This window comes from Pseudorca crassidens, chromosome 21, assembly GCF_039906515.1.
Source record: "Pseudorca crassidens isolate mPseCra1 chromosome 21, mPseCra1.hap1, whole genome shotgun sequence".
NCBI lineage: Eukaryota > Metazoa > Chordata > Mammalia > Artiodactyla > Delphinidae > Pseudorca > Pseudorca crassidens.
This window is the reverse complement of record NC_090316.1, coordinates 16,192,270-16,210,277: the sequence shown is the minus strand read 5'-3', so window position 1 is coordinate 16,210,277 and position 18,008 is coordinate 16,192,270. Positions and strand designations below refer to the sequence as shown.

The window sequence follows — 18,008 nt, the reverse complement described above, 5'->3', positions numbered from 1 at the left end:
CTCTATCTCTTCACCCATCTCCTCCTACCCACTCCTCAAGCACTACTTATCACTACCTGGATATGTTTGGTTGTTTGTTGTCTATTTCCCCACGCAGGACTATAACTTCATGAGGACAGGGGATTTTTTTCACCACTGAGTAATCTAAGCCTTGGCACATGGTAGGTCACAATTGAATATTTGTTGAATCAATGAATGGACAAAGAGTTGAAAAGGCATCCATTTAAGAGAGTCTAACTTCCAGCCTGAACAATGAGCTTCAGTCATATCTTCAGCAACTTCCATGGGAACTCTCATGGAATTTAATTACATGTATTTTTCACCTTCAAAGTGCATTATAAAAAATTCTTTAATACCTCCATGAAACAGATGTTAATACTCTGTTTTATAGTTGGGAAAATGAAAGCACAAAAAACTAAATCCCAAAAGATCAATGAGTGAGTCAATGTCAGAGACAGATTTAGAGAAGAATTTTGGATATTTAATCTTGCGCACCTGACTCTACAGAGTCATTTATCTATATCTTGCTTGTTACAACTCATTTAAAAGCATTTACTATTCCTGAATTTGAAAGTCTCTCAGGTAAGAAACTGGTTTATTGTGACAGCAGGTGACTCAGTTACTGTAAATGTTCTTTCAGGATCTTGCTCTTTGGGGCTTCCCTGGTGGCACAGTGGTTAAGAATCCGCCTACCAGTGCAGGGGACACGGGTTTGAGCCCTGGTTTGGGAAGATCCCACGTCCCGAGGAGCAACTAAGCCCGTGAGCCACAACTACTGAGTCTGTGCTCTAGAGCCTGCGAGCCACAACTACTGAGCCCGTGTGCCACAGCTACTGAAGCCTGTGTGCCAAGAGCCCGTGCTCCACAACAAGAGAAGCCACCACAATGAGAAGCCGCGCACCGCAACAAAGAGTAGCCCCTGCTCACCGCAACTAGAGAAAGCCTGCGCACAGCAACAAAGACCCAACGCAGCCAAAAATAAATAAATAGATAAAAATAAATCAATCTTGTTCTTTAATCTGTAGCCAGTAATTCCCACAAAGCAAGTTGCTGTCTTAGCAGAAATACATGATCTGTAAGTAACTACTAATTAGTTTAATTATGCCCATCCCTCATTTAATTATAAAATGCTTCCACCATCCCAAATCTATTGCAAACATGGGGAAAATTCTTTATGCAGTGTCTGTAAAAGATTTACTTGAAGTCTAAGTTTGCTTTTGATTCTTCAAACATTATTAGAAATAATGGGACCTCAAAATTCCATATGCCAGAAGGATCACATGACCTCATTTTCCATCAGGAAGTTCCTTTTTTTTTTTTTTTTTTGCGGTACACGGGCCTCTCACTGTTGTGGCCTCTCCTGTTGCGGACGCGCAGGCTCAGCGGCCATGGCTCATGGGCCCAGCCGCTCCACGGCATGTGGGATCTTCCCGGACAGGGGCACGAACCCGTGTCCCCTGCATCGGCAGGCGGACTCTCAACCACTGCGCCACCAGGGAAGCCCAGGAAGTTCCTTTTTATATAGGGACAGTGGTTCTCAAATCTGGCTGCATTTTAGAATCACCTGGAAATTTTACAAATACTGATACCTGGATCCTACCCTCAGAGATACTGATTTATTTGATCTGAGGTGTGGCTTTGTAATTTCTTATGGAAGCTTCTGAAGTGCACCCAAGATGGAGACTTTTGTAGAAGAGCCTTGGTTCATGGATCTCTTGACACGACCTGAGAATGGACTCCAGGAAGGAGGCAAAGCCAGAAGACTTTGTAATGGTCTCTAGATTTCTATATTTCTAGATATTTAAAACTATTACACTATTATAAATATCTTATAGTATTCTTCATCCTGGGGTTATTTCTTAGAAGGATCTAGTTTTACTTTATCTAAGATTTAAGTTACCTCGAACTAAGAGGAAACCGATGTCAAGGTGACAACAACTGGGATGAAGTGTATGAAACACTTCTTAAAATTGTAACAAGCTATAAAAATGTGAGATACAATTATAGTAATCAAAATTTTGACATGCTACATGAGCCACACAGGACCAAAGTGGCCATTTGTATGATATAAACTGTCACCAAAATCATTCTTAGTAATAAACAAAATCCACTAAAAATGTGTCTACTTTTATTTTGGACACTCTGTGCCTTCTTCATCAATCACTCTCACTGGCAGAAAAATGTATTTTGTTTTTCATGCCGGATCTTTCTACCCATTCTGATACCTACAGCTTCAAGTAAAACAGAACCCTATGGTAACATACTCGTTGTTACATTTAACAACCGCAGACCCCTCCATCATGAAAGCATTATGAAGGGTCACACCCATATATGGTTTTCATTTGTTTTCTATCAACTTCTCATACTTGGTACTTATGTGGATTGCTTAACTGTGAATGGCAACAAAGGCAACACAGAAAAATGGATTTAAATGAGGAAAAAATTACTGAAAAAGAAATGCTTTGTAAAAAAATCAGCACGAAAAAACACACGAGCTTAGACCTATAAGAGCCAGGACTAGAGACCCTGTCTCTATCAGTGGTTCATCTTGCTGAGTGCTTCCAGAACCCTGTGCTCCTGCATCCCTCTCTCCCATCACTGGCTGTGGACCTTGGGTCTCTTGTCACTCGATTACCTAAGCTCTTTGAAAGAGTTGTTTTCCCCTACTTGGCTCCAGGCTGCTGGGCTTGCATTTGGTATACGTTCTCTAAAGCTACAAGGCTGGTGTCATCATTCAGCACTCCTATTTAAATACTCCCTTAATTCCTCCTGTTTAGTCTGGCTTATTGGGTGTCGCCCATAAAAACAGTTCGGCTTTTGTAATCACCATTAGAGCAGGGAGTGTGACTAATCAGTCAGTTCACTGCAACTCTGTTATTTTCTGCGAAGTGAGTCAGTTTCAACATAAGCTTTGTGCTCATATGTCACTCCCTACTCTCTGGTGTTCAAGTCCATATTTGTTCCAGACTCTAGATGCTTTAAAAAAAAAAAAAGGCTGCTTGTTTAATTTATAAAAGCATGTTCTATACATCCTCTAAGAAGAACTAACTCCACAGGAATTTGGAGAAATCCCCGTAACGCTAGCTCACTACACAGAATTCCCAGGACAGGGAAGACATTTGTTCCCTCAGTTTAGGGAACTGTACCAATAATACAATGAGCTCAGGTCAACACACACATACTGAATGTTTACAGAGTGCCAAGTACTTTTCATATATCATTATCTTAAAAATCAACAGTGTTATCTTAGAACAGTTTTAGATTTACAGAAAAATTACAAAGAATACAGAGAGTTTCCATATATCCCACACCCAGTCTTCCCTATTATTATTATCTTACATTAGTATGATACATTTGTTACAATAATGTAATGCTACATTATCATTACAATATTGATACATTGTTATTAACATCTGTATTTTATTTCCAGATTTCCTTAGTTTTCACCTACTGTCTTTTTTGTCCCAAGATCCCATCCAAGATAGGACATTCCATTTAGTCATTGTATCTTCTTAGGCCTCTGCTGACTGTGACAGATTCTCAGAATTTTTTCTTTTTTTTTTTTTGCGGTACGCGGGCCTCTCACTGTCGTGGCCTCTCCCGTTGCGGAGCACAAGCTCCGGACGCGCAGGCTCAGCGGCCATGGCTCACGGGCCCAGCCGCTCCACGGCATGTGGGATCCTCCCGGACCGGGGCACGAACCCGTGTCCCCTGCATCGGCAGGCGGACTCTCAACCACTGTGCCACCAGGGAAGCCCTCAGACTTTCTTTTTGATGAACTTGACAGTTTTGAGGAATACTGTTAAATATTTTGTAGAATGTCCCTCCACTGAGATGTGTCTAGTTTTTTTCTCATTAGACGGGGGTTAAGTATTCTTAAGAGGAAGACCACAGAGGTAGAATGCAATTTTCATCATATCATGTCAAGGGCATATACCATCAACATGAGTTATCATTGTTGATGTTAACCTTAATCACCTGGCTGAGGTAACATGTGTCAGATTTCCCTATGGTAACTTTACGGTCCCTTTGCCTTCTTTTTCCCCTTTTCCATTCTGTACTCTTCAGAAGGAAGTCACTATGCACAGCTCACACTTAAAGAGTAGGGAGCTATGATCCACCTCCTTGAGGGCAGACTATCTGCACTAATTATTTGAAGATTCTATTTATTCAGTCATTTTCTATATCAGTGTGGACTCAAGGTTTGTTTTTAAAATATACTTGGGTTATAATCCAACACTTTTTAATTTCTTTTCTTGCTCAAGTTTTTCCACCTTTGACCACTGGGGACTCTTTCAGGTGGGTCCTTGTCCCTTTAACATAGTCCTTCATTATGGATTTTTTTTTTTTTTAGCACTTCTTTAATTTCTGCTCTATAAGATGCTCCAGGCTCATGTTGCATTTTCTGCCGCAGTCCTCGGATTAGCCATTTCTTGAGAAGCCTCGGTTCCTTTTATTGGAGGATGGTATTAGAAATCAAGATCTGGATGATAAATATGCTGACTGTTACTGGGATGTTTTTGCTTCTCAGCTAAAAGAGAAACTATATGTACATATACTAACCCACGTATTTACACATATCCATAAATATTTCTATGTAACCATTTGCATCTATATTAATCTAAACATGAATTCATACAGATATCTTCAACTCAAATCCATTACCATATTGATCATTATAGCTGACTTCCCTTGCTTCAACAGTGAGAAAACTGGTTCCTACCATCCACATCCATTTACTTAATTGTTCAATTCCAGTACACATGCAGGGCAGTTTCAGAATTGTTGTTAACCTGCACCCATGTGGGAGGCAACTTTATCAACTACAGTGTTTTCCAGAGAGTCTGGAAAACATTATTCTGGACAGCCATTAGCCTGGTATCATTCAACGATTCTCTATCAAGGAAGAAGGCAGAATCGATAAGGGAGGAAAATGAATGGTCCTCACCACATACCACATTGGAGTGGCAGGTCAGGGAAGAGAAAAATACAGTGGGTTCATTTTGAATTTTAGCTGAGTTTCTACTAAAAGGGCAGTTGTTTTCCTCCTTGGACTGCAAACTTGTGACACAACGCTCATGTCCTTCCTTTGCCACTGAACCAGTTCCACCTTCTTTCAGCCTCCACAGCCATCATCCATGATCAACAGAAGGGGAGCAACTTTACTGAGTATATTACAAAGTGCGAGGTGAGAGGGCACAGCAGGGTAATGAGACAGCGAGGGATGGATAAACAGAAGTATCAGCTAGTTGTTGGGCAGCTGGAGGTAGCAGAGATTGCAAATAGGTACTGACAGGTCCAAAATATTAAAACAACAAGGGGAAATGGGTGGGTGATGGAACGAAATTTTACAGTTGACCATTAATGAGGCCCCATCCACAGCTTTGACTGGCCTGTGCCCTTTCATTGATCTATTATCAAATCAGTTGTCAATGTGCTATCTTCATCCAGTGGCACTTGGCAATTCTAAAAACAAACCCTTCCATAGTCACTCTCCAGACCTGACCTGATATCTAGAAAGTATTAAGCCAATATATGGGAAAGAGCAAGCAACTCTACACATGGAAAGCTTAAGTTTTCCCTATCATACGAGAAGATTCAGAGTTAAGATTCTCAGAAGAAGAAAATGGCATGGCAGAAGGAATGGGGGCTTTGGAGTTTCACTCATCTGGCTTTGATTTCAAGCTCCGCCACTTAACAGCTGTGCAACCCTAGGCAGACTATTTGCTATTGTTTATATTCAAATGATATTAAAATACTAAATTATTAGATATATTTAAAATAACATTAAATATATTTTATTAATATTTAAAATTATATGTAACAAAACCATAGAATTTTATAGCACAAAGAATGAATCTTAATATATGCAAATTTATAAATCATTTAGGAGGGTGAGCGATCCTGAGATGGAATGCAGAATGTGACAAAACAATTTATCTGTATTATAAATGCATGAAGCAACCTCACTGGGGGGGTGGGAGGATCAAGTGTTAACCTAAGTAACTTTGGAAATGAGTGGAATCTGTCAGACTACAGGCAAGAGAAACTGTCCACGAACATTGTGGTCTAGTTGGAAGGGGGATGTGAAACTTCCAGGAGTGTCCTTAAAGGGAGGGGATGCCCTTCTCACTTTTCTTCTTTCCTACTGGGTAGAACAGGACACGATGCCCAGTGGGAACACTGATTTTGGACCACAAGGTTGATGATGATGGAAACAAAAAGAAGAAACCCATCTTCTTTTCATGACTTTGGAGCCACCATACCAGCTAAATTTACATGGAATGAAAAAGAAACTTCTGCCTTGCTTTACCCACTCTTATTTTGAATTTCCTGTCACAAAGGAATCTAATCCCAACTAATATAGAGTTTACTTGTATCTTTTCCTCCCTGGCTTTTACTCTTCCACAAATCCCTGAATCCCTCACAAAGTGATGGTACATAACTTTTCCATATATAACTCTCCTTCTAAGACACTCTGATGTCTCCTTAAGCACCTAACTCTAGACAATGAAGCGGGGGGGATAAAGTGGACTCTTGCTCACAAAAAGATTATGCCCTTGAATGGAGCAATAATTGATCAGGAACATAATTCACATGAACTCATTATCCTCACAGAAGAGTTTTTAAAATGAGCTGAATGACAGTATAAATTTAGCTTTTGTTTCCTTTATATCAAAATTACACACTTACTGGATTTGGGGAGAAATGTTAAGAAGTATAACCTTTAAAAATTAAAGCAACCTTAACTCTGATCCTCCCACCCCACAGTGAGGTGGGGCTGTAAACTGGTGCAGCCACTATGGAGAACACTATGGAGGTTCCTCAAAAAACTAAAAATAGAACTACTATATGATCCAGCAATTCCACTTATGGGTATTTTTCAAAGGAAAACAGAAAGAGTAATTCAAAAAGACATATGCATGCCTATATTCATTGTAGCATTATTTACAATAGCCAAGACATGGAAGCAACTTAAATGCCCATTGGTAGATGAATGGATAAAGAAGATGTGGTATATATATATACAATGGAACATTATTCAGCTACAAAAAAGAATGAAATCTTGCCATTTGCTACAACGTGGATGGACCTAGAGGGTATTACACTAAGTAAAATAAGTCAGACAAAGACAAATACCATATGATGTGACTTATAAGTGTAATCTAAAAAACAAAACAGATGAAGAAACATAACTAAACAGAAACAGACTCAGATACAGAAAACAAACATGTGGTTGCCAGAGTGGAGGTGGGGAGGGGGGAGGGGAGAAGAAGTGAAAAAAAGAAGGTTAACTATGTGAGGTAATGAATGCTAATTAACTTGATTGTGGTGATCATTTCACAATGTATATTCACATGAAACCATCACATTGTACACCTTAAATATACAATATTTGTCAGTTATACCTCAATAAAACTGAAAAAAGATTTTAAAAAAATAATAAAATAAAAGGCAAAAATAAATAAATAAAAATAAATTAAAATGTGAAGCAACACAAAATAAAAACACTAACATGTTGGTTGGAAGGTGGTAAGTATGTGGTCTAAACCAGTAGAACTATTAAGAAAATAGTCATTCACGACTGGCATTGTTGCTTTTCTTTCAGGTATTTCCATAAGTAGGCACTAATAGTCTAAAATCTCTCTCTCTCCACCCCACCACCACCCCCGACATTTGATGTTAAACAGGATTTAGGAATTGCAGGTCTGTTCCTGGAATAATGAAGCAGATAAGGAGGACGGCAGTTAATAGTTGCTAGATGTCCATTTCAAAATGGTTACCTAGCAACAGCCCGAGCTTGTAGCTACAAGGACTACTGCCAGCAGCTTACAGCTAAAAAGCTTGCTTGAGCTACATACTTCCTCCACTAAACATCTCCTCTGCCTGGTTTTCAAAATAAGAATCACCTTTTGGGGTCATGTGGGCTGACGTGCAATGGACCATCTGTTCTGTCTTATCTCGCCCTCTGACAGGGTTAATGTGCTTGCTGTGTTTATAGCAAACCACTCAGGTTGTGAAGAAAAAAAAAATCTCGTGGTATTTGAAGCTAAAATAAAATCTCTTTCAAAGTTTCTAGATGCCAGAGGTGGCAGCTATGTGAGTTCCTAAATAGATTTTTTTTTTTAAAGTCCATTTTTAAGCAAGAAAATTAAGTTTCCTGAAACCCAAAGAAGTAACTTCAAAGAGTTTAAATCAGTGTTAAGTAATTTTCACTAGAGTTAAGTATCATTCTAAGAGCACTCTAACCAACTCAGCCCCCCACGTTTTCATCTGTTTATGTTCAGTTCCAGGAAACTAAAACAAATATCTATAAAAGGAGAAATGCAGGATGTATTACAGAGGTTGTGGTATTTGATATTTACATCCTGTCATTAAGCTGCACTTTTATTTCCTTTGTGTTAAGCCTCTCTCCTTGTTTACACCTATTTTCTAACTATATTTCAAAATTAGAAAAATATTTCTTTGTAAAGTCTCTGGAACTCTATAAGCTCTCAAAAGGAAAGCCTCTTGATAAGGTTTAAATACACATCACACATGCTGTATGGGTTAAGAATCTATTAAAAATCAAATCTGCAGGAACTTGGATATTTTTATACACAAACAGATATTTGTACATAATAATGTTCACAGCAGCATTATTCAAAATAACTGAAAAGTGGAAAAACCGTGTCCATCGACAGATGAACGGATAAACAAAATGTGGCATATATTAAAATATAGAATAGTATTCAGCCCTAAAAAGGAAGAAAATTCTGACACAAGCTCCAATAGGGATGAACCCTGAAGACATGATGCTAAGTGAAATAAGCCGGACACAAAAGGATAAATATTGTATGATTTCGCTTATATGAGGTACGTAGAACTGTCAAATTCATAGAGACAGAAAGTAGAATGGTGGTTTCCAGTGGCTGGGGTGGCAGTAGGGGTAGGAAATGGGGAGTTTTTGCTTGATGGGTACAGAGTTTCAGTTGGAGAAGATGAAAAAGTTCTGGAGATGGATAGTGGTGATGGTTGCACAACTTTGTAAATGTAGTTAATGCTAGTCAACTGTACAGCTAAATTTAAAATGGTAAATTTCACTTATATATATTTTACCACAATTTTAAAAAAGCCAAAAGCATTTCTCTAGCCCAGACCAATGTTAACGATGCTCGTGATTTTTCCTTGTGCTCCAGAGTCCTAATGGGAGATAATCACAGCGAGATAAAAATCTACTATGGGGGTCGTGTCATGAACAGAGGAATAAACCACGTTATTAAAAGAGTAAAATCCTACCTGATTCTTGCTAGGAATTCTGACATTGGTTGAACCAAAAGTAAAAAAAAAAAAATAGAAAGAAAGAAAGAACGACTCTTTTGAGGGGAGAAGGGGCTGACAACATGTATCCTAACAAATATCCTTTGTGTTGTTTTCTCCTTGCTCTTTCTCCTTCAGTGACCAGACATTTAAATTTGTCTCTCCTGAAGAATTAAACAAAATATATTTAAAAGTGAACTAGAACTGAAATTATATTTTGCTGTCGCTTCCCCTAAACAGAACTTTCACATACTCTACATGGCTTTTGTAATGGATCTTGTTCAGCAATGTAATGACAATATTACTAGTTTTGCTCGTTTTCTCATCTGGGCCCTAAACTGAAACACTGAGATAACTATTACATAGAGATACTGCCATCCTAATTACAGTGCCCTGGGTTAATCACAATGGGCCCCAAATGAAGACCAGATTAGACTTTTAGGCTCTTCTGAGTCACATGTTTACGATGTGTAATTGTTTTAAAGACGTATCTCATTTAAAAGCATGATTTTTATCTTTTGATATATATTGTCTTAAGTTTTTATGCCTCTTGCAAAAGTAAAGTGTATCTATTATAGAAAAATCAGGAAATACATGTAGGCCTAATAAGTCCTAGGGCTCCACATAACCCAATGGCCACAAGGAATTCCATCAAAGCAGCATGGTAGGCTAGCCTGTCTGCCTGTAATGGTGCTGTGTTATGTCTTATTTCCTGCACCCCATTTCCTCCAGAGGCATTCCCCCAACCTCCTCTGTGCTGCTCCATCCTTTTAGAGGCTGAGCCTCGTATGCACACTGTGTCACCCAGGTTTCCTGCCTTCTGCTTGGGTTCAGCCAATGGGAGGACTGGTAGCCCCACGTCTCTGCATCCCAAAGAAGTAACTACTTCCCAGAAGAAATACTGAGTCTTACTTGGGGTTTGTCCCAGAGCAGATCTTGAAACAAGGACTTGAATGCAAGCCGTTTATTTGGGGGATGATCCTAAGAAACGGTGGTAAGGAAATGAGGAAGAGAAGAAAACAAGAGGGTATATTGTCAAGTAAGTCACCCTACAGGCAACTAAAGTTTAATCTTTCGGGACAAGGCGGGGAGGAATCTTAGAAACAGTGAAGAATATGCACCTCAGAGCTGTCCCATGTGAAGGGTGGGAGTGGGTTACTTATCACCAATTTCCATCTGTCATTGCAGGTGGATGCCCCAGGGACAGTGTACGTGACAACGTAAGGGCTGTGCCCATTGATTCCTCCAAAGGTGTTTCTGGAAGGACAGAGTCAGTGGAGTGGCAGGGCCTGAAGCCAGAATGCTTCAGAGAAAGAAGTGGAGATGATGTGTTTGGACAATTCTTCCAGAAAGCTTGATCCTGAAAGGGAGGAGAGAGAGAAACCATCGCTCTAACCCCACAGCCCCAAAGGCTGCGGGGTTAGAGTGATGGTTTTCAAACTTGGATCTCTGAAAGTACTCTCTGTCCTTAAGATATGAGAATTTAAACACACACACACATGCTGTACACACTGTATCCCCTGGATGCCCACTGATAACTGAAAACTATTTGGGGATTTCAGTTCCTCTGGTCATATTTGTGTTTACAATCAAGTTGCAGCCAGGCGGTAATCCTTTAAAGATGACTTTCCAACAGAAATTGTTCCTGCTGTACGAGAAAAGGGATGGTCTCCATGGGAGTGATGTCCGTTTCTAGGGATGGTCTCCATGGGAGTGATGTCCATTTCTGTGTTGACAAGGAGAATCCTGATCCTGTCTTATGTGCTACTTGTTCCAGCTTTGGAGATGTTTGAATTAGAATGAACATTCCCAATGGAGAATGTTTATGTCCTGGAAAAGACACTGAGACTCAAACAGAACAAAGAGAAACAAAGGGAACAAAATATTGGGGATGAGAGATTTGTCATATTAAACCAGGGACACAAGCTGAAAGCTTGATCATGTGTATCTACCAAATCACTCTGGCTACAGGACACCTTTCCAGAAAGCAGCTCTGGAAACTTCCAACCCTGAAGGACTCAAGGACTTGATTTTCAGAGAGGAACTACTTTAGTGGGTATATAAGCGAATGTCTCAAGCAAGATTCAGTGGGAATGGGCTCTCCTGTGGCCATGGCAGCACTGGAGTTGGGGACATAGTAGGTGGGCGACATGTAAAAGCCACTTGTTTGGCCATCCCAGAGAACCTTCCTGTCTGTATGAGAATGCAGGCCATGAATATGATTTAGTGTGTATCTGCAAAAAGCAAAGACAACCCGTCATAGGTAATCTCAAGATTCTGATGTCTAATAAGGAAGCTGAAGAACTTGGCATCAATGATTAGGATAAATAATCTTAGAAGTATTCAGTGTTTAAAGGAGTTTTACCAAAACAAACAAACAAACAAAACAAACCTGCAACCCCCCCACCCCCAACACACACACTCACAGAGGAAGAACACTCCATTTTAACAGAGCAACTATTTGCAACTTGTTTTCTGGTCTTTCAAATCTTGATCTATACGCCTATGGTTTTTAAATTGTTGTGGTCAATGTGTTGAATACTTCATGAGTGATCCGAGACAAACCATGTTAGCTCCACTAGTCTGTTTTTCTATCAGCAAATGGAGAGAACTGCTTCTATTTCACAAGGCTATGATGAAGCATAAGTGAGATAATGTAGTATAAACACAATCTGTAAACTCTAAAGTATAAAATTATGAGGTATAATACTCATGCGATTGTTTCTTATATGCTTTTCTATGTATCATTTTCAATGGTTACAAAATATTCAAACTGAATTGCTATCATTGTTTATTTAACCATTGTCTAATTGTTGCTCATTCCTGCTTTTTGCTATCATGAAGTTGATTATAAACATCTCTGCATGGTGAGCATTTTTCCCTTCTGAAATATTTCCTTAGACCAAATTCCTGGAAGTAGAACGGCTGGGTCCAAATAGCAGCTGGGACATTCTTCTTGAGATGATGTACATCTTCTTAGTACAAACCCCACCCCCGCCAAGATCTGAAACCTAGTTAATTAGGATGTACCACAATTCAGATAAATTAAAAAACTAAATCTAATCCTGGTGGTGGCAGAAAATCAGGATATATAAAACCATATCATCATAATTTTCAAAAGGCAGATAGTTAAATTTTCTCTGATCCTGGAACATGTCTCCCAGTGGCTAAAAATCCTCTTTTTGAAACATGGCAAGATAGAGAATGAAATGCAAAGACCTTGACCTGGTAACCTTCTTTTCCAGTTTTAGCATCCTCTGTTTACCTGGTTTTCAGAGGATGAATGTCTTCCCCTCTGAGGCTTCAGGCACCCTCTTCTCAGTTGGATTAGATTCCGAGCAAAGTAATTTTGGTAAAAGGATGGTTTGCTACACAGATTTTAGGTTAACGTCAGGGATGTGAATTTTGTGCTGCATGTATATAAAATATGAGAGTATATTCCTCATGATCTGGTTTCAGTTTTCTGGAAATATCTTAATATTTATAAAGTATATGCAGATTCCTGGGCTCCTGAGCTGTACACACTCGTAACATCAATTATGTGATACTATTTTTGGAGGCTTAAATGCTCAGATTGGCAGGAGTTCTCTCTGCCTAAAAGATTCCTTTTTTTGATTGAAATTTTGCTTTCCTCCAGGCCATTTCTTTACGGATGCCTGCAGGGATCAAAGAAATATCTAACCAAACAACTATGGTTCACTAGAAACTTGCCCTATGTTTCAGGGGAATTTTACTTAATATCGTTAATCAAGGGACCAGTATGGTTGATTATTGAATGATTAGTTCTACATGGATCTTTTGCTTCTCCAGATATTTCTTTTTGAATTTATTTTATTTTTTAATTTTTTGGCCACGTGGCACAGCATGTGGGATCTCAGTTCCCCTACTAGGGACTGAACCTGTGTCCCCTGCAGTGGAGTCTTAACCACTGGACTGCCAGGGAAGTCCTCATATATTTCTTTTTTAAATGGCTTGAGAGGGAGTTAGGAAGAGGTATAATGGAAAAGTGCTGGCTAAGAGTTAGATGTGTCTGATTTCAGCTTTGCCACTAACTAGTTGTATGACCAGATTCAAGTTACTGAACCTACTTGGGGTTCAGTTTCTTCAACTTCAGTGTTGAATGTAACAAACACTCTGTCATTCTATATGCAGGAAAGGCTATTCAGAGAGCCAAATAACATAGAAAAGTCTATTTCTAAATGTTGTGCTATTGTGGTTCATTGTGTGTGTGTGTGTGTGTGTGTGTGTGTGTTGCTGGAGCACTGGGTGGGAGGAAAGCTTCCTACTTCTCCACATATCAGTAGTTGAAAAACAGGCTGGAAAAAAAACACTGTGTTCTCCTATGTTTGGGCAAACAGGAATCAGGCCGCCCTAACCTCACGGTCGCATGGAGATTGCCAGGAAGCCTGCAAAGACAGCGTGCTGCCCAGACAGCGTGTTTGGCTGAGAGGAAGCTGGAAGGAGCAGTGGAGAGAGTTAATGCTTGTAAAGAGGTGAGCAGGTGCTGGCAGGGTGCTGCACGTACTAAGTGCTGCAGTGACACCTGCCTGACGGTCATTATTAGCTCCTGCAGAAACAGCCAGTAGCGATCTAGGGAGGGGCCTTAACTTACTCCAACCTCACTTCAGGAGCGTTAGTACTTTAATACGTCTACTACTTGTTAAGATTATTATTCCTTTCAGATCCAAATTCTTGCAGCTGGGTATTTATATCTTTTTTTGGTATTTCTCTGGCATCGCTGTTGAAGCTAAGATCTCAGATGAGAGGATCAGGTTCTACAAAGCACTACTATGAGAGCTCTGAGAAAGTGAGTCCCAGCATCCCCGAGTCTGCCTTCCCTTCCTCTGGGGCCCTTGGAGTCCCAGGCCTGTGGGGCTGTGTGGCCATCCTAGCGGCCTCCGGCTCATCCAGCCTACACACCTCTGCTAATGCCTCTTACAGTCACACTTTCATTTCTCCCTAACACTTCTCTGGCCCTGCCACCTGGTCGAACACTACATCCTGCTGCTTCTTCACACGCCCCTCAGCTCCAGGGAGAACCATTTGCTGTGAGCTTTCAGGTGCCCTTCTTTGGCTCTCTGCCTAGAAGGTTCTTGCCCCTGCTTGCTGGCCTGGTAAACTCGTAAGCCTGCCATCCTTCAAGACTCAGTTAAACTGTCCCTTCCAGTGTTGTATTGCTTCCCCCTCTGAGCTGCCTCAGCACCCAAGACAATTACATCTACACAGGACAGTGTGAGTTTCTTGGAATCATGCATTTTATTTTCATTTTTGTAATTCCAGCACAGAATCTGGCAAATCGATGCTCAATAAATGCTCAGTCCATATTTAGACATGCGTTCTAATCATCTCACCTGCAATTCCTGTTTAGAACAGGGGGAGGGGAGGGGCTTAGATGAAAAAAGTTGTGGGGCTTCCCTGGTGGCACAGTGGTTGAGTCTGCCTGCCGATGCAGGGGACACGGGTTCGTGCCCTGGTCCGGGAAGATCCCACATGCCGCGGAGCGGCTGGGCCCGTGAGCCATGGCCACTGAGCCTGCGCGTCCGGAGCCTGTGCTCCGCAACAGCAAAGGCCACAACAGTCAGAGGCCCAAGTAACGCTAAAAAAAAAAAAAAAAAAAAGTTGTGTAAACTGACATGGGAGAATCTATATTAAAACATGTTCGATGGGCTTCCCTGGTGGCCGCAGTGGTTGAGAATCTGCCTGCCAATGCAGGGGACACAGGTTCGAGCCCTGGTCTGAGAAGATCCCACATGCCGCGGAGCAACTGGTCCTGTGAGCCACAACTACTGAGCCTGCGCATCTGGAGCCTGTGCTCCGCAACAAGAGAGGCTGCGATAGTGAGAGGCCCACACACTGCGATGAAAAGTGGCCACCGCTCGCCACAACTAGAGAAAGCCCTCACACAGAAACGAAGACCCAGCACAGCCAAAAATAAATTAAAAAAAACAAACAAACCAACATGTTCGATCGTCAATTTGCTTTATGTAAAGTCATCTTTAAACAACGAAAAATGGGACCAGATGACATATGGTCCCTTTCAGTTTCAAAGATCTTATCTAAAGGAAAGTCCCTCCATACTCATCCCCCAGCACACTCCCCCATGAATTTCTCTTACACTTTCTATCAACCATGGACCCATTTAGATTAATAAGTTACTCTTTTCAAAATGTTACTTGCTAGGAAAGCTAAGCCTTATTTACCCCTTAGCGCGAATTACTCTAAATAGAAATTCTGCTGTGGACAGCCATGTGTTGAAGACAGTCAGTGTACTTTGTTGTTTGTTTATTGAAGTATAATCAACTTACAATGTTATATTAGTTCACTTTGGTTTTGTTTATTGAAGCATAATTGACTTACAATATTGTATTAGTTTCACTTTGTTTCCGTTTGTTTATTAAAGTATAATTGACTTACAATATTAGTTTCAGGTGTACAACAGAGTGCCCTGGTATTTTTGCACAATGCAAAATGATCACCACGTGGAGAAGCGTACTTTGAATGGAGGGCTCTCCACCACGTGGAGAAGCGTACTTTGAATGGAGGGCTCTCCGTAGGCATACAGGTTACAGCTCTTATGCTAATTAGTGCTCCTGAGCTGCAGTCCACTCTTGGCCCAAATTCCGGGCCCATGGAAAGCCATTCTCCACAGTGTAAAGAGTCTGGGCATCTTTGCCAGACAAAGCTGGTTTCAAATCCTGGCTCTGTCACATACTGGCCCTATGACTTTGGGTAAGTTACTCAACTTAGCAGAGTCTCTATTTCCTCACCCATAAAATGGTGATAATAACAGCAAATACCTCACAGGGTGTTGAGAGGATTACATGAGATGATGGGGCTAGGGTGCTGCCATAGAGCAAACGCATGTTAATAGTAACTGTTAGAGCTCTGCATGATTCTGGGGCTCCATAGACTTGCCAGGAGTAGGTCTGGATTGGTTGGCTGTTGGGTCTTGCTCTGAACTGGAGATGGGCTGGGGTGGGGGCGGTTTGGTGATAGGACAGGAGGCCTGCTGAACACCCAGTCAGGCATCGCATACTGCGGGGCCCTGAGGTTTGATCAGCTGGGGGACACGCTATTCCAGGAGCTCCATGACAGTCATCAACCCAGCGCCTACCAACGACCCTGGACTCTGGGGGCCAGTCCCTCTTGCAGCTGAAGGTCTTTTCCATTCCTAGCCCGCTGAACTAGGGAAGCCACTGCACTTTATAAAGCTGTGAAACATACAGAAACTCTTATTTCAAACATGAAATAAAATGCCAGACTCAGTTTTGCATCTGTAAATAATCTATCTCACCTTTGGAAGTGAAGCCCATGGAAGATTATTTCTTAAAGTGGGGCGTTTAGAGCAGCTACACCTGAGCCCCATCTCAGGCATGCTGAATCAAGATCTCGGAGATGAGGATGAAGAGCCTACATTAAATCAAGTCCCCCAGGTAATCCTGATGCACCCTGAACCCTTGCTTCTGCAACTGCGTTCCCACCGGCACCACTTCGGAGCTTATAAGAATTGCAGACACTCAGGCCCTGCCCCAGACCTACTGAATCTGCACTTTTAAATAACTGCGCTAAAATATGCATAACACAGAATTTACCATCTTAACTGTTTTTTAAAGTGTACAGTTCAGTAGTGTTAAGTATATTCACATTTTTGTGCAACCAATTCCCGGAAGTCTTTCCATCCCGCGAAACTGAAACTCTGTACACATGAAAACAACTCCCCATCTCCTTCTCGCCCCATCCCCGCCCCAGCCACTGGCAACCACTCAGAACTGCATTTTAACAAGTTCCCCAGATGATTCATATGCCCATTAAAGGTTGAGAGTCACTGCCCTAAGTATGAGAACCACACATCGTAAAATCAGGAGCCACTGTGAGTTTCTTGAGGCACCCAGGCCATGACCCTGGGCCAGGCAATGGAAACGAGGCAGCAGAGCAATGACTAGTCCCTCTAGACAATTCTGATGCTCAAGTGATTTGAGAACCACTGCTCTGACCAGTGATTTGCACTCTTGCCTACATACTAGAATCACCTGGGAACTTTAAAATTCATGCCTGAAACCCATCCCAAACCAACTAACTCTAGTCTCTAAAGGCAGAGCCCAGGTATTCTGAAAGATCTCCCAGTGATTCTGATAACTTAGCCAAGTTTCAGAACCATTGGAGGGACGAAGGAGAGGTTGGTAGGATTCTGCACTGTGCGTGGGATTTAGAGGGGAATGATGGCTCCAGGGAAGGCATCATAACTGCTGCTTCATTTTATATTGGCCCAGCTACCCTGATATGAATGATTGCTCCAAGGAGTTAAAAAAAAATAAACTGGCTTTATGAAAAGAAATGGCTGTCTCCTTCGAAGCCCTAACACCCTCCCACTGCCTGTCATTATTTCCTATCGCATTGCTCCGTCTATTTTCTTAATAGCATTTACCAAAATTAGCAATTATCATGCTTATTGTCGGCCTCCTCTCACTAAACCAACACCTGCCTCTGTGTCAGAGCCAGGTTCAGAGCTCTAGCTCACCTCTCCATCTCACAGAGCCCCTGATAAATATTCGAGTGAATCAATCAACCCTGCTATGTCATGGAATCACTGTGGCTTCTGACAGTAAAAAAAACTGCTGAACTCTCAGGACCGAGAGAATCATGGTGGAGCGGGGGGGGTTCTGCATGGAGCAGTCAAGGTCAGTGAGGGCGAGTTTTCCCAGATGGAA

At 41.3% G+C, this 18,008-nt stretch overlaps 1 protein-coding gene across 1 annotated transcript in view; it reads right to left on the bottom strand.

Annotated features, from left to right (window-relative positions):
- The window catches only part of LOC137216203 (uncharacterized), a 49,118-nt gene that overhangs the window by 9,488 nt on the left and 21,622 nt on the right, over positions 1 to 18,008 (bottom strand). The gene's annotated exons all lie outside the window — the stretch shown is intronic.